This window comes from Hemicordylus capensis, chromosome 1 (assembly GCF_027244095.1).
Source record: "Hemicordylus capensis ecotype Gifberg chromosome 1, rHemCap1.1.pri, whole genome shotgun sequence".
NCBI lineage: Eukaryota > Metazoa > Chordata > Lepidosauria > Squamata > Cordylidae > Hemicordylus > Hemicordylus capensis.
This window is the reverse complement of record NC_069657.1, coordinates 189974460-189998980: the sequence shown is the minus strand read 5'-3', so window position 1 is coordinate 189998980 and position 24521 is coordinate 189974460. Positions and strand designations below refer to the sequence as shown.

Genomic DNA, 24521 nt, shown 5'->3' with positions numbered 1-24521 from the left:
TATCACATACTGCCAAACACCAAATGCTGAAATCAAATCTCAAAATCCATCAAATGCAAGGAATGTTGAAATCAGACGTCATAGGCTGTTGGTCTCCAAATACTCAGCAGATCGCCAAGTATTCAGAGAGAATATTTTCTGATTCAACATTCAACAGCAATATTAACCGAGACAAAATTTGAGGAGAATTTGGGGGAATGATTTTGTTTCAGTTCTAATTTTTAAAAACCCTCATCTGAATGAACACGCACATCCAATTTTAGTGTATTTCATGTCTCAGTATAGCCATTCTCAATACATGAAATTGCTACTGGCCAATTATCTGTAGAGCATGAGAATAGAACACAGCCTGGAAAGGGCAGCAGAGGTTGCAGTAATTTCAATCAGCTACAATCTCAGTTTCACTTGGACATAAATGATGTCTTACTCATGGAAATATTAACTTCACTGTTAGCACTTATTCAAACACAGTAGCTTCCACTGTGTTCTGCGGTATTTGTGGAAAATACCCACAGTGACTCCATCTTTATTTTCCATTTTTACATCATTACTCCGAGTGGCTGCTGATGCCCTCTTCATTATCAAAGTGGAACTTAGAACTCTAAAACCAGAAACACAGTTCAGTACATTTCAATGTACGCTTGCTTTTTTGCCATGGAAATAGTTTTGCTGGATCCAGTGGGGCATAACTAAGTGTTTACTGGATTAATAATACCTAAATATACAGAGTTGTGCATCATTTTCCATCAACACTGTCTACCCATTGTGGAGCCAATGCTCTACTTCTTTATCTAGGATTTAAAACTGCTTGGGCCTCACTGACTCTCTCACTCTCACTGACTGACATGAAACTCCCAGACCAAACAACAAAAAATGCTGTTTTCACAGGTAGTTTCCAGATCTTACCCAGACCACCAAAAAAGATCCCAAACCCCAGAAAAATTCATTTTCCCCCTAGATAATGGGGGGAAACTCTCCCATTGGACAGCATGCATCATGAGACCTCATACAGCTAGGAAAAGACAAGAGTCACAGTACCATAAGACATTAATTTGCTTGCTAACTGCAAGCCATTTTACTAGTATAATATAGATTACATATTTCTGATATGCCTGACTTAAATTCAGAGTCTAACATTTTGGCTTAAAGGAGAGGTGTGTCACACACACTACAGCTGTTCTCACAAATAGCCTACCCAGGCTAGGGCATCCCAGCCTGTACATATTAGCCTTATGTTCAGTAATAATAATAATCATCATCATCATCCCCCAGTGAGGCACTACCTTGGCGTGGTTGTGGGAATTGCGTGCTCTGAGGAAGGTGAGAGCTATGCCAGAGGACCAACCATACTGGACAGGTCTCACCAGAGGAGCCAGACAAAGAGTGCCTCTCCCATCAACAATATGGTGAGGCGTAACTTTAATAAATCTATACTGGATCGATCATCGCCCGGGTCAACAAGGACCGCGCCAGGTGCTATAGTCCCTGGACATCTGGTGGCAAGTGGGCAACAGGACTCAGGATCTTCAGTTGTGCAACCAGGGCTGAAGACAGCAAAGTTACTGGAAGAAACATCGCTTAACCGAAAAAAAATACGAAAAATGCCAACAAGGAAATAATGATCTGCTATTACAAGTCTAGTCCAACTAGAAGAGGTTATTTAAAAAGAATGTACCAAATCTGGAAAGAGAAGCATCCAGATACAGAAATAACAGAACAAAGGCTAGCAGACCAGAGAAGATTCATAATAAGAAAAAGTATTCACAGGAGTTGAGCTGGAAGAACTGCAAAGAGCAACACAGGCTCAAGATATGGAAGAAGAATTACCACCAACTGAAGAAGTTGTTCAGGCGCAGGTGGAGGAGGTGTTAGAAATAGAGGATGCCACTGTTGCTGAACTGTTTCAAAATCAAAACCAGGCAACCTCCCCTTTGCCTTCACCTCAAAAACCCGAATGCCGTTTAACAGAAAAGCAACAAGAACTAAAGCAAAAAATAACTGAGCACATGAACCAAACAACCACCAGGGTTCAACTTCCAGCTCTAAAAACAGTTGCCAAAAAGCAACTTTCTCAGGCATTAAAAGATGTCAATGCTGCACTTGCAGAAATAACAACCAAGAATTTGCAAGAAACAAACCAACTAATGTACAGTGCAGCAACAATAACACCACAAGAGCTTGGATATAAGATCAGTGGACCTGTAAAAAAAGAAAGCAGTACATCACCTAAATGGAAGATTAGATTAGAAAATAAAATCTCCAGGCTTAGATCAGATGCTAGTAAATTGAAAGATATGAAAGACAAGAAGCTGAAGAATGAAAACACCAAACAGTATCTGATCCAAAAATACCACCTAGATTCAAGGAAAATTAGAGAAGTCCTGGAAACAATAAAGCAGCAAATAACATCAGTGTCAAAGAAGATTAGCAGGTATGAAGCCAGAATTACACAACACAGGCAGAATCTCCAATTCCAGTCGAATCAGAGATGTTTCTACCAAAGCATAGAAGGAAAAACTGCAAGAAATGAAGAAACACCAAATGAAGAAACAGTGCAATTCTGGGGGAAATTATGGGACAATCCAATAGATTATAATAAAAAAGCAGGCTGGATGAAAGAGGTCAAAAAATGTAACCAACAAATGCAAGATCTAATAATAACACCAGAATTAAAAAGTGAAAGAGAAAAGAAAGTTAAAAATTGGACTGTGCCAGGCGATGATGAACTGCATGGCTTTTGGCTTAAACACCTAACAAGCCTTCATAAACAACAATCAAAACAGTTCAATCACATTTTCCTAGGAGGTGATATTGAACAATGGCTAACAACTGGGAAAACTCATCTCATAATGAAAGACCCAGCAAAAGGTGCAGTTCCAAGTAATTATAGACCGATAACCTGCCTGCCAACCATGTTCAAATTATTAACTGGAATAATAGCAGATGAAGTGATGCAACACTTATTAACTAACAAACAGCTTCCAGTTGAACAGAAAGAAAATTGCCCAAACACCAGAGGCACAAAAGACCAGCTGCTGATTGACAAAATGATTTTGGAAAATTGCGAGAGAAGAAAAACGAATCTAAGTGTTGCATGGATTGACTACAAGAAAGCTTTTGATTCATTGCGTCACACATGGATACTAAAATGTTTAGAAACAACTGGTGTCAGCAAAAACATTCAGATATTTATAAAACAAGCAATGAACATGTGGAGTACACAGTTAACAATCAATGGCGAGACACTTGGACAGGTTAGCATTAGAAGAGGCATTTTCCAAGGGGACTCACTATGCCCTCTGTTGTTTGTAATCACCATGACCCCACTTTCACAAATACTAAACAAAACAGGCCTTGGATACCAAACATCTAAAACATCAAGTAAAATCAACCATCTGCTGTACATGGACGATCTGAAGTTGTATGGAAAGTCCCAGTCAGAAATTGAATCACTGCTAAACACTGTCCGTATATTCAGTAGTGATATAGCAATGGAGTTTGGACTAGACAAGTGTGCTGCATTAATAATGAACAGAGGGAAAATAAGAAAAACAGAAGGAATAGAACTGCCCAATGGAAGCAAGATCAAGAACCTGGAAGAGAAAGAACATTACAAATACTTGGGCATTCTCCAGGCTGATAACATTGCACACACTGAAGTTAAAAGAAAAACTGGAAGTGAATACATCAGGAGAGTTAGAAAAATCCTCAAGTCCAAACTCAATGGCGGGAACACCATACAAGCCATAAACACCTGGGCTATACCTGTTATCAGATACACTGCAGGAATAATAGACTGGACCCAGGCAGAGCTAGAGACGCTAGATCTTAAGACCAGGAAAATCATGACCATCAATCATGCTCTGCACCCCCGCAGTGATGTCGATAGGCTATACCTCCCTCGCAGCTCAGGTGGAAGAGGAATGCTGCAAGTCCATCAAACAGTAGAGGAGGAGAAAAGAGGCCTAGAAGAATATATAAAGGACAGTGAAGAAGATGCACTTCAAATGGTCAATAACGAGAAACTATTCAACACCAATGAAACAAAGCAGGCCTACAAGTCAAGAACCGAGCAGAAAAATGGAAAAAGAAGCCACTGCATGGTCAATATTTGCACAATATAAGTGGAAAATCAGACATCACCAAGACCTGGCAATGGCTTAAGAATGGCAACTTGAAGAAAGAAACAGAGGGTTTAATACTGGCTGCGCAAGAACAGGCACTAAGAAGAAATGCAATAAGAGCAAAAGTAGAAAAATCCACCATAAACAGCAAGTGCCGCCTTTGTAAAGAAGCAGTTGAAACAGTGGACCACTTAATCAGCTGTTGTAAAAAGATCGCACAAACTGACTACAAACAAAGGCATGACAAGGTAACAGGGATGATGCACTGGAACATCTGCAAAAAATAAAAGCTACCTGTAGCCAAAGATTGGTGGGACCATAAAATTGAAAAAGTTGAAGAAAATGAAGATGTAAAAATATTATGGGACTTCTGACTACAAACAGACAAACATCTGCCACACAATACACCAGATATAACTGTAGTTGAGAAGAAAGAAAAACAAGTTAAAATAATCGACATAGCAATACCAGGGGATAGCAGAATAGAAGAAAAAGAAATAGAAAAAATCACCAACTACAAAGATCTACAAATTGAAATTGAAAGGCTGTGGCAAAAAAAGACCAAAATAATCCCAGTGGTAATTGGCGCCCTGGGTGCAGTTCCAAAAGACCTTGAAGGGCACCTCAACACCATAGGGGTCACAGAAATCACCATCAGCCATTTACAAAAAGTAGCTTTACTGGGAACAGCCTATATTCTGCGACAATATCTATGACAACAGCAACAACATTGACAATAAAATTCAGCCATCCCAGGTCCTTGGGAAGGACTCAATGTCTGGATAAAACAAACCAGTCAATAACACCTGTCTGATTGTGTAAACAAGAAATAATAATAATATGTTATACCTGAAGTCATTTTATACTAAATTGGGACAGGTGGGGGGCTGGCTATAAATCAAACTCATATCTGTTTTTGTGAAATTTTATAATGAAAATTTGCAACTACTGCATCTGGCGCTGCCTGGCTGCCTAATCCCACTTGGAAGCCTGGCCTTTAGCCAGACTCAAGGGGATGAACAGCCCGAGCAGACACAGAGACAAATGCCTAGAGTGCCCCAAGGCACCACACTCATCATGCGGTGCTTTGTGGTATGTCTGGAGGCCAGGAAAATGAGTCACGGCTTCTGTTGTTCCACGCTGCCAGCAGAAGTGCAGATCGTGTGGGCACATGGCAGCCATGATACACGATTGTCTGGGGGTGGGGGGAGGTAAGCTGAATTGTGCCTTCCGCACCCACCCTCCCCGTGTGAATAGCCTTACTGTGAGACAAAGCGTGTTTGTATCATAAATGTGGGTACACTGGGGACATAGACAATGTGACTTTCCAACACACGTACTGTACCCAACCTGCATTTGTTGCCAACCTGTGTTTGCTGCATACAAACACTGAAAATGTATTTGGGCTTATAGGGCTCATGCAGCACATTAAGAGAAACCACGGTGAGTTGCCCCTAATTCAAAGGGCAGGACAGTCTCCTGTGTCTCCTAGCACAGTTTATTGAACTGGTATACAAAGGAAACAATATTCCTTATGATCCCTGCAGGAAACAATGCTCTTGAGCATGTTCAGGGCTACCAAGGCCATAAGGATTAGGCAGCCTAAAAAGCCTCCAGTGAACCATTTCATTGATTCAGATAATATTTTGTACAATTTTGGATGCTTGGAAAGTATTGATCCAACCAAAAATATTTTATTTAATGACATTTAGCTGATATCATTAAGGTCTCAATACTAAATGTTCAGTTATTGTATTTTTAGCCTACAAATTATTGTATTTTTCCAGTAGGCTTTTGAGATCACCCGACATTGTGTGTGTGTGTGTGTGTGTGTGTGTGTGTGTGTGTCCATGTCCCCCACCGCCCAATATCGCAATGCCTGGACCAATATGAACCAAATCAGGTGCAGTTGTAGGGACACATAGGGATAGCTCAATGGTGTAGTTTGTGATGATGTCATCCACCCTAATCCAAGATGGTGGATGCGTAAACTTTTGAGGCACAAGTAGGCTAACTTGTGAACCACCTAACTGATTCAAACCAAATTTGCTACAGCTGTAGGGACACATAGATATCCCTAATGACATGGTATGTGATGATGTCATCCAACCCAATTCAAGATGGTGACTGCATGAACATCTGAGGCACGTGGGCTAATTTGTGGACTCACTAACCAATTTAAACCAAATTTGGTACAGTTGCAGTGAGTGACACACAAGGACACCTCAATGGCATAGTTTGTGATGATGTCATCAACATCAATTCAAGATGGTGGACATGTGAACTTTTGAGGACTGTCTAACCGATTTGAACCAAATTTGGTACTGCTGTAGTGAGTGACACACAGGGACACCTCAGTGGTATAAATTGTAATTATGTCATCCACCCCCGATCCAAGATGGTGGACACATGAACATTTGAGATGCAAGAGATCTAACTTGTGGACCTCAGTTTGAACCAAATTTAGTCCAGTTGTAGAGACAGTGAAAGGAAAGTAGGCTGATTAGTTCTTACTAGAACAATGTTAAACATTCCTGTGGTTTTACTCAAGTCTCCTGATAGTTTTCAGCTCGAAGACAAAGGGAGATGAGCAGCCATTATGATTCAAAACAAGACTTTTGGGCATTTTTTAAAATTACAAACAAGAATTTAAGATATAAGACCAAAATCTCATTTAATCCCTCATTCTTTCTAGCGGTGGCTAGGTGTCTCTGGAAGCTCATAAGCAGCACACAACAGTGATCTCCTGACATTGCCCCTAACATCAGGACTATACTGCAACAAAGACTCCCAAGGACAAAGTGATAAATAAAAATTTTATAATCCAGATAAAATATGCAAACCAAACATGTTCTTGGGAAAGGAGAGAGAGGAGTCAAAATGAGTAGTCGCCACATTAGCTACATTAGGATGTAATTTTTGAAATCACACTTTTGCTCTAGCTCTTTGACAGTGGAATGGTTTGCCTTGCACAATGGTGAACTCTCCATCTTTAGAGGCTTTCAAATAGAGGCTGGACAGACATCTGTCAGAATACTGTAGATTCTTGCTCTGAGCGGGCAGGGGGGTGGGGGTTGGACAAGTGGGTCTCCAAGGTCCCTTCCAACTTAAGTTTGATGAGTCTATTATTTTATAAAGGATCCTTGCGATTGAAAGGTTTGGTGTATCTGAATAAAACCTAATTTATGAAGGGTTTCAATTCTGCTGTAGTTTCAACTCCCCCACCCCCTCTCAAATCCATAATGATGCCACCTAGTAAGTCCTACATGGAACATGTTTTGCCCGAGGCAGCACCCAAAAATAATATTGTGTCCTGCTGCTTATATTAAAAAAAAAAAAAAGAGTATCACATTTTTCCTACTTGTATGGATCAGTGCCTAAGCCATCTTATTAAGAATTGAACTGAGTCAGCAACTATGGTTCCTGGCAGTTGCTTCCCCACAAGTTCCCTTGTGACAGCTAGCCAGGCGGCAAGATTATTAACTGGGACTGGACTTTTGAGCATATTATGCCAGTGCTTTGTCAGCTGCACTGCTCCCAATCCCTTTCCGGGCCCAATTCAAAGTGCTGGCTTTAACCTTTAAAGCCCTAAATGGCTTGGGACCACGTTACTTGAAAGAGCTCCTTGCCCCATATGTCCCAACCCAGACCGTGAGATCTTCAGAGGCCCTGCTCCGAGTTCCCCTGCCAGATGAGGTGAGGCGGGTGGCTACTAGGGAGGGCCTTTTCAGCGGTTACACCCCGTTTATGGAATAGCCTTTCCAGTGAGGTTTGCCTGGCTTCATCATTTTGTTCTATTAGATGCCAGGTGAAGACCTTTTTGTTCACTCAGACCTTTTAAATTTTGATCTGATTTTAACCAATTGTTTAAAAAATGTCTTTTGTTTTGTATTTGTATCCCCCCCTTTTTTTAATCTGTTATGATTTTAATTTGTTGGGTGTTTTTATCTCATGTTTTAACATTGTGTTGTAAGTCGCCCAGAGAACAATTCGTTTTGGGGTGGCTAATAAATATAGTTAATTTTTTATTATTAATTATTACTACTGCTTAACCTTAGGAATTTCTCTGTCTAGACTAAACTTGCCACTGTCTCCACTATGGGGGAGAAAAAGCCAGTAAAGTACTGCCATGTTTTATTACTTCAGAATTTTGATACAAACATCTTGCTGGCCATTGTGAAGTCCATCAAGCTTTTGTCCTGATTCATATTCTTACCTGGGTTGGTGATGTTATCCCCACAGTGAACAAGCAGGCATGTCCCCTCCCAGTGCTCATAATGAACATGTTACATGTGCATGTCATACAGAGGCCGTGTAGCAGGGTGCCCCCCCAGACCCACTGGGTAGATCCCTCCCTGGTTACAGGGTGACTGAAGGATTGACTCCCACTAAAGGGACTGGTCCTCTAGGCTGGTAATGCTTGCTGCCACCTTAGGGTAGGGTCCTTAGTCCCCTTTGCTTTAGGTATCCCTGGATTGGGTAGAGTAGGAGCAGAGGCGTAACTAGGGGAAATGGCGCCCGGGGCAAGCACTGAAATGGCGCCCCCCCACCCCCCCAACATACTACATTATACTTAGGTTTTTCCTCACAAGCGCCCGCCGCCGCCAAGCCAGGCCACTGACTGGCCGCCAGGTGCCAGCAAAGCAATGGTGGGGGGCGCGGGCGGCGTGGAAGGGACCGCTCATGGGGGAGGGGGCACTGACGCGCTCCCTTGACTGCTGCAGCACTGCTGCACTGAGCAGGAAACATTTGTATTAACAAATAATTTTTTAAAAAATTAAAAAAAAATTGTCATGGCGGCGCCCCCCACGTGACCAGAAAAGATGGCGCCCGGGGCACGTGCCCCCCCTGCCCCCCCATAGTTACGCCTCTGAGTAGGAGACCTAGACCACCCACCCTCCAACTCAAATCAATAAAGAACCCTCAGAGGACAGGTGCAATTGGTGACCCCTAGGCTGCAAGGCTCGTTAACATTATGCTAGGGAACGTCTCTCCCCTTTCCCGCACAGCATTCCAAACATATAGAAGAAAAAGAGTTTAATTCTCTGGAGCACTTGATTGTAAGAGGAAAAACAAATCAGTTAGCAGGCACACCAAAACAAAAGAAGAAATAACCTAACACAATGTCTAACTAATAACTTTTCCGACCACTGTTTTTTTTTTCTTTTTCAGATGGCAGTTCTTCCTTAAAGGTTTTCTTTTTCTGTAGCTTTTCCTTCAGCGTTGTCTGTCCAGGCCTCCCACTGAGGACCTGAGGGAAAGAGCATGAACCCAGCCTTTTCAGGCTGCTCTGTGTTCAGCTTCCAACAGACTTCACCACCAAACAGAAAGTAGCTCTAAACTAAACTCAGCTATTGACCCCTCCTCCCAAAAAGGGAGGAAAAAACCCTTTAAATTTGATTATTAGTGGGATGTACCTGGCTACCAATCACAGGGCTTCTGTGGATTTCCAGGCCCTGTTAACCCCTAGCTACACACTACAGGCCCATATGTTATACATTACTCACTAATTCTTTTTGAGGGAGAACAATAACAATACGCAGGTCTTTTTGCATCCAGGCTTTTGGAATTTGAAAGCAACAGTACACAGCAGACATCTCCTAATAACACAATCACTGATTGCTAACAATTCAGTGGGAAAGCCTCTAGCAGAAAAATTAGACCAGTGAATGAAAAGCAAACAAAATTTAAAGAATAAAAGTGCCAGCAACACAAACGCTCTGGATCTGGATGCATTGTTGGTTGCTTGTGAGTGAGTATCTGAGTGAAAGTGATGCCACCTGTTGTGCAGGGGTGGAGCCACCATTGAGTAAACAGGTTCACAGAACCCAAGCCGCCAATGAAAGGGCCACCAAAGCACCCATTGCACATGACATAACGCACAAAGCCCATGCGAGCCTTCCCAAGCTCATTTGCAGCCAGCACTTGCTACTGGCTGTGTTTATTTCCCTTTGGGATAATAAACACAGCCAAAAACAAGCGCTGGCTGCAAATGAGTTTGGGAGGACTTGTGTGCCCTCTGTGGAGCCCGGGCCCCTCCCCCTTGGTGCATGACATCATGTGCAAAGGGCGGGCCACCGGCGGGGCAGAACACAGACTACCACTCTGCTGACTATGCCAGTGCTGTTGTTTATGGAGTGCCTTGACCAAGACTCCCTGTCTTCTGTTGAGAGAAAAAAGGAGTTCAGGTTCAGGATAGTCCCCTTCCCTCTCCTATAAGGAGTTGCAGTAAAAGTCAGTTTGTAGTGGCTCCCTGTGGCCAAGCTGAAGTCTGGAAAAAACAAAAGGCCTTGTGAGTGTTTGTCCAGCAGTAGCCATGGATGGAATAGAGTGTCTGGCATTCACTAACAGAGAGCACATACTTCCTTTGTGTCTCCTGTGTGAGATGCATTGCTCTTACCTGTTAAGGTAAGAAGGAATGTTTAGCCAACACAGCTTAATCAAGGAATAGATGACAATAGTGATGTGGGGAGGAGAGACATAAGAGATATTTGCAGCATTAATACTCTGAAGCATGGTATTCCTCCCCACCATTTGCTTATTGTGTGGGGTACATTGTCCTTGCAACCCCCGTTGGCTGCTGGGCAGTTGTTTACGGAGTCTTCTGAAGCAGAGTTCCTGTAGCGGTCCTGAGAAGACAAATGTTAGCAAAGTGTGCTTCCCAAATATATTTTCTGAGGGCAGCAGGCAGTGTGTGTAAAGTGCTCTCTTCTTGTGCAAAATGCCCTTTCTCCATGGCTGTCATCACCAAATTTCACCAAAGTGTGCTGTAACTGTGCATGACATGAAGCCAGAGAAATATAGCATTATGCCATGCACTCTGTGGCATATGTGTAATGTGCCTTTAGGAAGACTAGAATGCAGTTACCCAGGTTCCCTCTGACTACTCTGTGAGTGTGGTTAGAAGAAGTCTCCTTTATATACAGGTGGCCCTCATTATCTGTGGGAGTTCTGATATGGCCCATAACTGTGGGTGACAAATAATGAGAGATAATGAGACCATGAGTCAATGGGTTAGGTTCCTTGAGATTAAAAAATGGCTTAAGAAGTGCAAAGGAGGCAGAAAAAAGAGCCATAAAGTATTGCACCATGCTCTCCAGGTCTCGTCCAGCAATGCCGCCACGCCGCCCCCCCTAATTTTTGTGGAAAATTGTGTGCATTATTTAAAAGCCACAAAATGGCTCCTTGTGGCAAAATGGTGGCTGGAAATGACATTGGAAGTCATTTCTGGCCACCCAAGAACTGTGAATAGGTGAATATTTTACCTATTTTTTTGAACCACAGATAACAAGGTTGGGTCTATATAACTCAGTGATGGATACGTGAAACCTCGGGTGCTGGGATTGCGGATAACAAGGGCCACCTCTGCCTGCTAGTAGTATGTAGTATCTTCATGTTTTTGTTTAGTTTTAATAAAGTGACACTATTTTAAGAATCCCTCTCGCTGGCTGATGCTGACTAAAGATAATGGACCATGCAAGCCTCTACGGTCTGAGTGAATACTCCCTTGGAACCCACTAAACAAAAGTATATCACACCAGGGGCGGAGCCACCATTGGTTGAACAGGTTCAAAGAACCTGGGCCATGCCCAATCAGGGGCTGCGAGCGCAGCCCCAGACACGTCCCCCTGCATCTGATGTCAGGCTTGAGGCTTATTTCAGTCCCAAACGGGATCGCACGGCCCAGTTTGGAGCCGAAATCAGCCCACACTGTGTTGGCAGCGTGGCCAGAGCAACTCGCAGGGAGAGCCGCTCCTGGTTCTGCTGCCAATGCAGCTCCGCAGCTCCATTTAGGAGAGAGATCGGCCTGCGCGGCCCCGTTTAGGAGAGAGATCGGCCCGCGCTGCTCAAAACAGCACAGGCCAATTTCATTTCCAAACGGGGCTGCGTGGCCCCATTTAGAAGGGAGACCACACACCCGAGTCTGACATCAGATGCAGGGGCATGGTTAGCCAGGCACGTCTGATGTCAGGTGCAGGGGACAGGGCCAGAGGGCCACAGCAGTGGCAGCACATGGGCTGCCCGCCAGCCTGGCTCCACTCCTGTATTACACTGTCATCTGAGTCAAGGGCTTTCAGTCAGAAGTACTGAGGTACGTGTGTTGTAATTTGGACTAACTTTGAACCAAATCCTGTAGTCCATCATGGTGAGGTGGGTAAAGCAGGAAGTGACAAGGGTGGCAGTGGGTCTTCTGCTCGCTATTATGTTCAGAGGGAGATTTACACTATTTACACTTACACTATATCTTGAGTTAGCATAACATTATGTTGTCTTAAGGGCATGACAGGCATAGATATAGGATTTAGTCAAAGTTAGCTCCTCCCTATCCCAGCCTTGACACGCTTATGTCTCTGCCATTTTGAAGCCTCCACCAACTTGAGTTGTGCCAGTGTCATGATGACAATGGAGATGTATTGCAGTTTCCACTGACTGAGGGCTTATGCCAGATCTTATGCCACTTGAACCATTTTTGTTTTTTAAGGATAGGATTGCACCCATAATGTGCAATCAAATCGTTTGCAGAAAATCCACTACTCAAGACCAGAAAGCAGCACTGTACTGTAAAACAGTATGCCGAGGCTTTGAATGTGCCTTAAGATGCTGTTGCTCTCTATTTTTCTTCTTCTTTTCAGTTCCTTTCATTCTGTGATTTCTGGTTACTGTAATGGCTGCATGTTGTGAACCGTTCATAGTCTTAGAATGCATACAATACAGACTGTTTCCCCTATATTCTCTAACCATTATCCAAAAGAGCCTGGCTAAATAGAGAAATGACACATCTATAAAAATATTGCAGCAAGTAGAACTCAAGCATGACCTTTTCGGTTGCCAGCAGACAGAGTAAGGCGTATATATTACTCACCCTCTCTCTTCCCTGGCATTTGCCCAACTACTGATATTTATCTATCATAAGTTTGCTTTGTAGAATACAGTCCTTAGTGAATTTACCCATACACAACTTTTTACTATTATTGCTATGATCTAGAGGGAGGACTGATCCAGTGACACCACGGCAGCCAATTGCACCAGACTAAGCTTAGGGATGTTGCTTCCCCCCCCCCCCCCGACATAGGTCTACTTACCTGTCAAGTGTGCTTCCCATGCCACTGCTCCCCCGCCCCCAGCACAGCCATAGCTAAAGCACGCATGATCCTCCCTCCTTTATCAAGCCGCCTTTACTTGGCACTGCTCTGTTGCCAGATTTGGCTTCTTAAAAGCCAAATTTTGGGTTACGGCCCATTTGACTCATGAGTATACCCCTTAGGTTCTGGCCACCCGGTGAGTGGCTTGGTTCCGACACCTGCGCAAGCACTGAGCCTGGAACTGAGCCACTGCTGAGTGGTCAGCTTGGTAAAGGAGAGAAAATTGTGTGTGCTTTAGCTACGGGCTACGCCGGGGGGGGGGGCAACGAGTGGCGGTGCATGCAGCACGCTTGGTGGGTAAGCAGACCCTTTAAGTACCTTGTTTGCCACCCCTCACCCCCAGGCTGCCCCTTAACATGAGCCAGGGTTCCCCACGCCTGTGCTTGTAAAGGGGAATTCTTACTGGATTCCCCTTTACAAGTATTAGCCTCTGAACTGGTTTGGTCAAATGAACCGGCCAGTCAGTTTGATTGAACCGGTTCAGCAGCATATGGTTTGGCTTGAATTCTATTCGAACTCTAGCCAAACCATGATTTTTGGTTCGTGCATACCCCTAGTGTTAGCATATCGCTCCTGTGCCAAATTTTCCCCTATAAACTTTTCCCCCAGTTAATTCCTCTGTGCTACTTCTCCTTCTCCAATCTTGCATAATCCTCTTCCCATGTAACTTTAACTCCAGCTTAAAGTAAGAGAGAGTGCTTTTTGGATCACCATTGCTTCCTGTCATTAACCACACTTTCAGAAACCTTGGGTTTTGACAGGTAATGGACCAGTTACCAGTAAGTAGGGGTGTGCAAGCTGGCTCTTCAGCCAGCTCAGTTCTAATCCGGACTGAACTTGAACCAACCTGGCCCAGTCTGGGCTCAAGCTTGATCCAACTGGGTCTGGTTGTGTTCGGCCACAGAACCAGACCGAGCTGGCTCGTGGGCGACTCAGAGTTAATACTTTTAAAGGGGAATCTGGCTAGGATTTTAGAAGTATAAGGGGATTCCCTAGCCTAATGTGGGTGGGGGGGGAGACTGGACCGGGAATCTTTACCGTTAGTTTCACACTGGCAGGGATGGGGAAGTGGTGATGATGATGTCGGAGGTACCAGAGGGGCTCCTCTAACTCCCCCCACCAGCCCTCAAGGTTTGGGCCTCTGTGCATACACGGAGACCATTTGCGTCACCACACAAATCACATAACACAAATGTCCTCAGCGCACCCCAATACTTCATGAAAATTACATGGCAATGCTAATGGCCTCCATGCATCTGTGGAGACCTGAACTAGGCCACTGCCACCCCAGCCTGTGATTTGGGAGGCCGGCAGTGGGAATAGCCCCTGCCACCAGCCACCTCTGATGTTGCCACTTCCAGCATCCCCACTGGTGAAGAACTAATGGTAAAAATTCCCTTTTCACTGCCACCCCCTCCTCAGGCTGGGGAGTTCCCCTTTACTTGTAAAGGAGAATCCTAGCAGGATTCCTCTTTGCAAGTATTACTCTGAGCCAGCCTGTGAGCCTGTTCTTAGAACTGGGGGCTGTCCGGTTTGAGCTCGGACCACCCGAACTGGGCCAGCTCAATGCTGAACCAGGCTCAAAGCGAGCCAGCTCACATATCCCTACCATTAAGACGTGCAATACTGCTTGCAAGCACATATGCCTTGTATCTAACATCCCTCCTTCCCAGAGTCTAGATTTGAGATACCAAAAATCTTAGCCTTGAGTTAACAGCAGCTTCAAAAACCAATTTTGATGAAGCAAATGGCAGAGAAGAAAGGGGTTAAACTTCTTCTGTTCCTGTCAAAATTAAATTGCAGCCCCCTCCTTGCCCGGCTTCTTTAAAGGAAAAATCAAAATGTTGGGAGATTATGGTTCCAATGTGGTTGTCTGCATCAGCCAAGTTGAGCTGAGCCAAATCTGACATAAATTGGCAAAGATGGGTTAGTACCAATGGCCAGCAGGAAAACTGTGCCCTAAAAAAATTGCTTCATAATAGTAAGCGTGAGTGTGTGTGTTTAGAAAGTTCTCAAAACGATTTCCATAGAACTATGACAAAGCTCCCATCAATCTGAAATAAGATGATCAGATTAGGCTAGGCACACAAGGATTGAGAACTGAGGTTCCTATGTGCACATCCAATGTTTATTATTTATTTCTGTCATGTAATGATCTGAACATAAACTGTTCTATAGCACTTTCACCTTGGGAGTATCTTCCTCTTCCTCTTCCTCTTCCATCATCTTTTATTTACACAGTCAGACAGGTGTTATTGACTGGTTTGTTTTATCCAGACATCGAGTCCTTCCCAAGAACCTGGGATGGCTGAATTTTATTATCAATGTTGTTGCTATTATTATAGATATCGTCGCAGAATATAGGCTGTTCCCAGTAAATTTGCTTTTTGTAATTGGCTGATGGTGATTTCTGTGGCCCCTATGGTGTTGAGGTGCTCTTCAAGTTTTTTTGGAATTGCACCTAGGGCACCAATTACCACTGAGATTATTTTGGTTTTTTTCTGCCACAGCCTTTCAATTTCAATTTGTAGATCTTTGTATTTTGTTATTTTTTCTATTTCTTTTTCTTCTATTCTGCTATCCCCTGGTATTGCTATGTTGATTATTTTAACTTGTTTTTCTTTCTTCTCGACTACAGTTATATCTGGTGTAATATTATTATTATTATTATTATTATTATTATTATTATTATTATTAATTCAATTTCTATACCGCCCTTCCAAAAATGGCTTAGGGCAGTTTACACAGAGAAATGATAGATAGATAGATAGATAGATAGATAGATAGATAGATAGATAGATAGATAGACAGACAGACAAGATTATGGATCCCTGTCACCAAAGCTCTCACAATCTAAAAGAAACATCAGATAGACACCAGCAACAGTCACTGGAGGTATTGTGCTGGGGGTGGATAGGGCCAGTTACTCTCCCCCTGCTAAATAAAGAGAATCACCACATTAAAAGATGCCTCTTTGCCAAGTTAGCAGGTGGGTGTTATATCCAAGACAAGACAGTAGAAAGGTCCACAAAATACTTTTATGAAGAGCAGTTCCCACAAGCCATAACACACACAGTCAGAGCTGAGTAAGCTCCCTTCTGCTGCTTCCTGCCCTTTTTATCTACTGGCTCCCTTCAGCTGTCTTACATTTCTAAACCACTTAAATGCATAGTACAAATCTTAAAACCACATACACCATAGTGGGGCAGGTAGTGGGCTGGTATGCAAACTTGTGTTTTGTTGAATATGGCGAATTGGCCATATGGTTATGTCCGCTGATAATTACATATTAAAACACATACACATGAAGCTACCTATACTGAGTCAGATCATTTCTCCACCTGGCCCAGTATTGTCTACTCTGAGTGGCAGCAGTTACCCACCCAGTCCCTTTTAATTTGGGATTGAATACGGCACCTTAGGCATGCATGCACATGCTCTACCACTGAGCTATAGGCCCTACTCACATTACTGCACCTCCTTGGGATGCCAAGTGAATCTGCAATTCACTGAGAGCTGGTTATCTTGAATCTGCTGTTCTGTAGTACAGGCGCGTAACAATGATAGGGCAAGGGGAGACCGTTGTCTGGGGGCCCCACTGCCTGGAGGGGCACCCCAGAGGCACCTCATGTGACTCCCCATTGCCCCCTGCCCAGCCCCATAGCCTCTCAGCCACTTGCCCTCTTCGCCGTCTCTCCTGCTTGTTCTGCTGGCCCGCAATCGAAGCAGCAGGCAAGCGGCAAAGAGCTCCTTTTCTGCCGCCTCTCAGCTGATCGGCGGGTGGGCGGGGCTTCCACGGAGGCCTCCGTGTAGGCCGCAGTGAAGCCTGAACTCGAGTAGGGCCCAAGCCAGCCAGGAAGGAGGAGGCAGCCAGAGTGTTCTCTGCAGCAGAAGACCCCTTGCTGCCCTGCTTAACCCAGACCAGCATTTGCCAGGTAGAGTGTGAACTCCTTTTTGTGGTTACCTTTCCCGCCCCCCCCCCCATATATAGGGATCTGCTTGCCATAGGGCTTGGATATGGGGGGGGGGGACCGAGAAGTCTCTGAATATTTATTTTGAAACAGCTTGGAAAATTTGCTGACTTAAAAAAAACTATCTAAAAAGTCCTATAAGTGGCTTGTTTCATGGCAGAAAATTGCAAAAACTTCTGGAACAGTATTTTATTAATTTTATTTATTCATTCATTTATTTATAAATGCACTTATGTTCAAGTTGTTTTGCAACCCAGAAGGTCTGAGTGAGAACTGTGAAGCATGTGTGGTGCTTTTATTTTATTTTTCTTGTGTGTGAACTGCTCCCCAATAACTTGCAGGGACTTCAGGGTCAATCTGGCCAACATGTGAATGCAGCACCTCCATTCCAGAGGAGATGTGTCTTAAAGGGCTTTAAAAGCCTCCTGTGAAAAACCTCCTGGAATCAAACTTGACTGAATTTGTTCAGAATTCTGAGAAAACAAACATAGGTTCACCCTGCATGGTTGAAAGGCTCCTTTGCTAATCTGCAGCGAGGGGCCCATTTTAATAATTCATCTTTCTAGTGTGTTCTAGGCATTAAAAGTAATACAAATGTATAGTACTCAATGTATATCACTATATATTGTGACGTGTGTGTGTATTCAGTGAATTGTATTTGCAGGCAGCATACTTATTTTGGAATATCAGACTTAAATCCTTGGGGGCCTGGGGTGTGCGGAGGCCCTGGACTTTGGGGGGGGGCATTTTAAAATCTTGTCTCTGGGCCCACTCCAACCTTGCTACGCCCCTGCTGTAGTACCTACTACTTGTATTTAGTTGTGCTTGATAAGATGAGTAATCAATTTTGGAACAACTTGTGTGTGTGTGTGTGTACACACACGTACAGGTGCAACTAGATAATTTTGGAGCCTCGACCTAAAAGCCTCTGAAGGGCCCCCCATCCCCTGCAAATTAAGCTTTATCATGCTCGGCCAGGCGACCACACCACCCAGGACAGACTAGAGAGGATTTGGGGGCTAAGGAGGCCCTGGACTTCAGCCCGGGTCCAGAGTTAAGAGCGCCTCTGTGTGTGTATGACATGTATGCCTATATGGTTGTGCTTATATTTTTGAGAATGTATATGATCACAGCAAATTATCACATGCCAACAAATACTTTAGGAACTCAGAAAGGGGTGGACAATGCCCCACCCCCAGGGATCAGAAATTCAACGCCTCACAGATCTCTGCACCCTACTTCAGAGCCGGAAGCTTGCAAAATTTGAGGGGATGGGAGGGGAGCATTTCCTGAGATCAATTACGTATTTCCAGTGACTCAGGTGTGCACTGCTTATCTTTGCATGCCAGTTTATGAAGGTCATTATGATGAGGGATAAAATTCTGCCTGTAAGATTAGCACACAAGTGCTTTAGGGTTGTTTTTGTTTTATTTATAACAAAAGGATATTTCAAGCAGATTTGAGGAGGATTATTTATACCAACAACAAAATCCTGGAGTCCATTAAAAAACATTGTGATGTAACATATCCTTGCATGAATTTGAAAGCATGCAAAACACATGGGAGATGTGCAAAACACATAGGAAAAGCCTCTAACACATCAGCCAAATTACATGCACCAGTTGTAGATAACAATACAAACCTAAGTATCCATGTAGTACATGTTTGAGTAAAATAAAAGACATAATGGGCATCATAAATGTTCAGAGCGTGCAGCAATGTATAATATACTCAATACACACTGAGAAGAGAAAAGAAGAATTGTCAGGAGAAGTATCATAAGGCACCTTCTGACCCAGCAGTTAAGCCCAGTGCAACAATTTCCCTGCATTGGATCAGAAATCTGGATAAATTATGCTCTGGTAACATTGCATTGTCAGACTACAATTGATCACCTCCTCTGATGAAGCAGGCAGCTTTAAGTGGCTCTCAGTAATTAGGTCCTTCCAGAGATACTGCTTCTAAGTTGATAGCATGTGGGCACATAGATGCACCTATCCGAATGCACATTAAATGGAATGTTCTAAATGCATTGTAAAATCCAAAACATTGCCATTTGAAGTAGGGATGTGTGAACTGGCTCGACCTTGAGCTAATTCACCACTGAACTGGTCCGGCTTCAAGGCTTGCCCATGAGCTGATCAAGGTAGAGCTGAACCCCACCCCCCGGGATCTCTCTCTCTCTCTCTCTCTCTCTCTCTATATATATATATATAGATATAGATATAGATATATATATAGATATATATATATATATACACACACATACATACACACACACACACACACACACACCTCACCACCTCCAGGAGTGCTCCCCAGTTGCGGGGGGAAGTCTCCAGGGGTTCCCCCCCGGCCCTTCCTCAGTCTCCATAGGGCCATTTCAGCCCATTTTTGGGTCATTTGGGCCTTTTCTGATGTGGCAGTGGCAATTTTGGAGGCCACCATACATGTGCCCTGGCCATTTGTATGGCCAGGTCATGACCCAGGCCACACAAATGGCCAGGGCGCAGGTGTAGCAGTTTCCAGAATGGCTGCCACAAGGGCCGCAACGGCCCGAAAATGGGCTGAAATGGCATCTACGGAGGCCATGAGGAGGCCAGGGGAGCACTGCCAGAGGACCACCCCCCGCAGCCACTGCAGCACCCCCTAGAGGCAGTGTGTTGTTTATTTCTCTAACTGTTGAACCCCCAAACCAGCTTGAATTCGAGCTGAGCCGGGGGTGGTCTGTTCGGGGGGAGGGGGAACTGAACATGCCCAGTTCGGTATGAGGCCAGTTGGGACTCAAAGTGAACCAGGCAAACCAGTTTTGTGCACACCCCTAATTTGAATTACATTGTGTGTCTACGAGCCTACAAAGAGCTTGAAGGGAATGGGGCAATGGTAGGGTCAATGGCTTTGCATGCCCAAGTTCCTACTTTCAATTTCTGGCATCTCCCAGTAGAGCTGGAAAAGACTCTTGTCTGAAATCCTGGAGAGCTGATACCAATCAGTGTAGTAGACAATGCTGAGCTAGATTAATCAAGGGTTTGACTCAATATAAGGCAGCTTCATATAAACTCTGTTTAAGTATGTGCTATATAAGCTATACAAAGATGATGTGCAATGAGAGGAAAGTATAGAGCTGACACCAAATCATTCAGTATGGTAAAATCTCAAGCAGAGTGGCAAGAATTCCAACATGATCTCTCTAAACTGGGTAACTGAGCAACAGAATAACAGAGCAGATGCAGTACTGCAAATTGATGCACATTAGGACCAAAAGTCTTTGTTTCACATATATACTAATAGGGTTACACGCTGTCCGTAAAAAATATTTTGGCGTCACAATGAAAAACTCCCAACAGCTTCATGTGCTCTCGCAGCACCAACATTATTGCTATACATTATTGCTATGCAAAAAGGCTGTACAATATATATGCCCTGGAAATGCTGGGATATATATGGCCTGGGGAAGCTATGCAGTATACATGCCCTGGGAAGGCCATGGTCATGATGAGCACAGTGCCCTGGGAAGGCCATGGTGAGCACAGTGCTCAAATTATGTCAGGAAAGGCAGAGAGCTCTTAACAAACAAGTCCCACTGCATCCCAACTTTAGAAGAAAAAGCTAACCCCCTCCCAAGCCTTTTAAAAACAGTAGTGAAGAAGTCTATCACAAAATGTAAGGGGCTGGGCTCCAATCTCTCCCTCCCTGCCCCTCTGCTCCCAGTGGGGGCGGGGGAGAATAGCCCAGCCCCTTACATTTTGTGACAGATTTCTTCACTACTGTCTTTAAAAGGCTTGGGAGGGGGTTCGCTGTTTCTTCTAAAATTGGGATGCAGAGGGACTTGTTTGTTAAGGGCTCTGCCTTTCCTGACATAATTTGAGCACTGTGCTCACCATGGCCTTCCCAGGGCATGTGGCCCCCTCACCTAGCTCAGAATTGTCTGTGCTGAGTGGCAGCAGCTTCACCAAGGTTTTGTTAAGGAGCTTAGGAGGGGAGATTTCTTTATCTGCCCCAGCTACAGCGGTCACAGAAATGGCCTGAACTGGGCCACATCTGGCCCAGGCTGCCTTTCAGGAGGCCAGTTCAGAGGCCTGCCACCTCCGATGTCTCCACCATTGCAGATAAGGTATGAAGTACGCTTTCTCTCCCCCCACCCCCGCCGGCCTTACTATAGGGAATGGCCCTCTTGTAAAGGGAAATCCTTACCAGATTCCCCTTCACAAATATATCCCCAAACCGGCCTGCAAACCAGTTTGGTGACCGAACTGGACCGGACCCAGTTCGCCCAGATCCTGAACTGGACTGGTTCAATTTGAATTCAGTCCGAGTTTGAACCAAACCGACCGAAGCAGTTCCATGCACAACCCTAGTAGAGGAGCACTGCTAATTAATATTGTCTGGAGACAGGGAGTTAAAGTTCCAAATAAAATAGTTTATTTGGGAAATCCATCAGGGAGATAGATAAGACCTATCATGCCTCATTGCTAGCTACATACAGGAAGGAGGGAAGGGAGAAGAAGGAAGTCTCATTCTCAGGTGAGAGAATGAAACCCCGAGATTATCAGTCTAACAAAGGGGAATCAGAGTAGAGAAAGCATGGTCAGAGAGGGAATGCCCTTATGGGCTAGCTCGACCCCTAATGCCCCTAGTGGTCAATAGGAGTACTGGTACTAAGTGTTGATAACATCATGTGCAGGGGCCTTTCCCAGCCCTAACTAGAGCTGCTAGGGATTGAACCTGGGACCTTCTGCATACAAAGCAAGTTCTCTACCACTGCACTACAACCCCACCCAAAAGTTTCCTCTGCAGCCTGGCTCACACTGGGCAATTTGCTCTTCACTTTGTAGGCAAGATGGTCTCGCTTCATTTCCATATGCCCTAGATTTAAACCGCCCTGGAACCTTAGAAAACCCGGCCCCCTATTTTGCCACCAGTTGTTTCTCTGGCTGGTGATTTGCTCTGCAGGCCTGCCTGTCAGTGTTTTGTTTGGAAATTCAGCTTTCTGAGTACACTGAAACAGAAAGGCGCTGCTGAGTGTGTCATTCATTCCAGCTCTGTTCTTGTCACATCTGCCCACACACATGAAATGTTTTAAAGCATGTATATGCAAGAAGAAAAAAGTGACTGAATTTTGGTTGAGTTCGCTCAGTCTTGTTTGCTCGTGCATTCTATTTATATCTCAGACTGTCTCTCCGCTCTCCCTTTCTTTCCCCACTCCTCCCCAACTATTCCCACTAGAATAGTTGTGTGTTTTAAAATATATATTATGAGGCAACAATCTTTACTGAAGTTTATCTCGTGGTTAAGCTGGCGAGTCTGGAAAACTGCCTTTGCTAGAATCTGTTTGTGAGCCAGATTTTAACCCTGCCTTTTAAAATGCAGCATCAATGAACTGTTAGCCTGAAATGATTCAGGGCTCAGCGGAAACCAGAGAATGAAAATCTATAAGGAAGGTGGAAGAGGTGTCTTATAGCCAGCCCATTTCCCCCCACCAACCCTTGCTGTGAAGGAACTGTGGGACTCAGCTCTGCTAATGAGCTGAAATGAGTGAGGAGGAGAATGCCAAAGGAGTTAAAATTAATACATGGTGCCTTCAGCCCAGTGATTTCTACCACTTTCAACCAGTCAGTGGAATTTTCAGGAAGCAAAATATGTTTCAAGTAGACAACTCAGGCATCCCGCAATCCAATTTTACCACTTTCACATAGGCCTAGTTCATACTGAGGTGATAAACCAATGTCTGGGCTATACTACTTCAGACTGCAAGTGACCACTCACATAATCCATACACAATATCCATACATACCACTTCTCCATAAAAAATATCCCTGCTTATAGAGATGCATGTTAGGGAGAAGGGTTTTAGCCTAGCCTCCTTGACATGCTAATTTTCTATGTAGATGGACGTGTGCATATGAAGGTACATCCAGTCACATGAGCCCCTGTAAACTCCAAATGGTACAGCCTATACAGAGGTTTATGTCCTCCATGAAAACAAGATCTCAGAATTGCTTCAATTGCTTGTCCTCTCAGTCTCTAAGGTCATTCATAGAACCATTTTTCCTGGAACTGGGGAAGGCTGGGAATTAGGTAGGAGCAGTTCTGCCTTCCCCCATATAGCCTGTGGTGCCTCACAAGCCATGCAGTTTGCACACCCACACAATCGCTGCTGCAGTGAGCAGAATGGCATTCTGGAGGCTGGAGGAATGACGTTTGGCTTCCAGGAATCCCACAATGGAGTTGTAGACTTTCCAGAGGCCAGGTCACTCCTTCCCCCAGACTCTATGATTAAAATGGCTGCTGGCAGCCCCTTCACACACACGACTGGGCGGTGGGATAGGAGGGTGCACGTGTGGGGCAGGAGGACGCATGCACACCCTCCAACCTCACTTTTAGCCCAGGTTGAGAATCCGGGCTACCTGGACAAGCAGCAGCAGGATTGGGACTGATTCAGGTAGTTCTCACGAGCAACTCTGTCCATGTATGGCTGCACTAGCTTGAATAGAGCCTGTCATGAGAATGGCCTCAAGACTCCTTCCTTGAGAACAAAAAGCATTCCCTCACAAGTGCCCTGGCAGGGGTAGGGGGGAAACAACACTCATAGAGTTCCACAATTTTCTTTCTGCAAACTATATATGTAAACAACAGCATTCTGTAAACTTGTGTCACAATAAGTAATTATTTACAATACTAATTTAATGTATAATTTAATGTACAAGAAGTAATTATTTACTATACTAATTCTGCAGTACGTCCTTTGTATTCCAGGACAGCAGTGAACTATCCATTTATGGCAATAGGGGAACCTCCATATCCCCATATGTGAGGATGTCTGAAGGCTGCAGGTGCAGATCTGATGTAATGAGGAGTTTCTTGTAAATTAGATGGGAAATGATAGTGTGTGGAGAACCAGAATCAGCTAGCATCCACGCTTCATGGCCATTAAGTGTTACTTGACAATGTGGAGAAGCAGGCTCTGATTCTGTCACACTGATTCTGTTTTCTCTGGACTTCAGGGCACAGGCAGTGAAGCAATATAACGTTCTAGTTTGCTGGAGCAAAATCAGGGCTCTATATGCTGAGGACCTCCATTGTTTCCAGGGAAGAGCAGGTTCTCCTAGCGTGGACAAGAAAAAAGGTGGTGGTGGGATCTGAGCCATGCTGCAGTGGGTGTCCAGTGAACCACAGAGGCAAGGATAAGGAAAAACTAACTTCATGGGATGTGCAGGTCAGGAAGATGGAAAAACAATTAGCACCAGTGATAATAGAAAGCAGTTCAGGAATGTAGGCCCAGT

The 24521-nt window shown here is 44.3% G+C and overlaps 1 protein-coding gene across 14 annotated transcripts in view; it reads left to right on the top strand.

The window, feature by feature from the left end:
• KCNH7 (potassium voltage-gated channel subfamily H member 7) overlaps nt 1–24521 on the top strand; it is a 440460-nt gene that overhangs the window by 110192 nt on the left and 305747 nt on the right. The window contains exon 1 of one of the 14 annotated variants that reach the window (XM_053261681.1): nt 17092–17202. The exons of the other annotated variants lie outside the window; for them this stretch is intronic. The gene's annotated coding sequence lies outside the window, so the exon portion shown is untranslated. Of the gene's footprint in view, nt 1–17091; nt 17203–24521 lie in introns of those variants that run through there. 14 annotated transcript variants of the gene reach the window in all.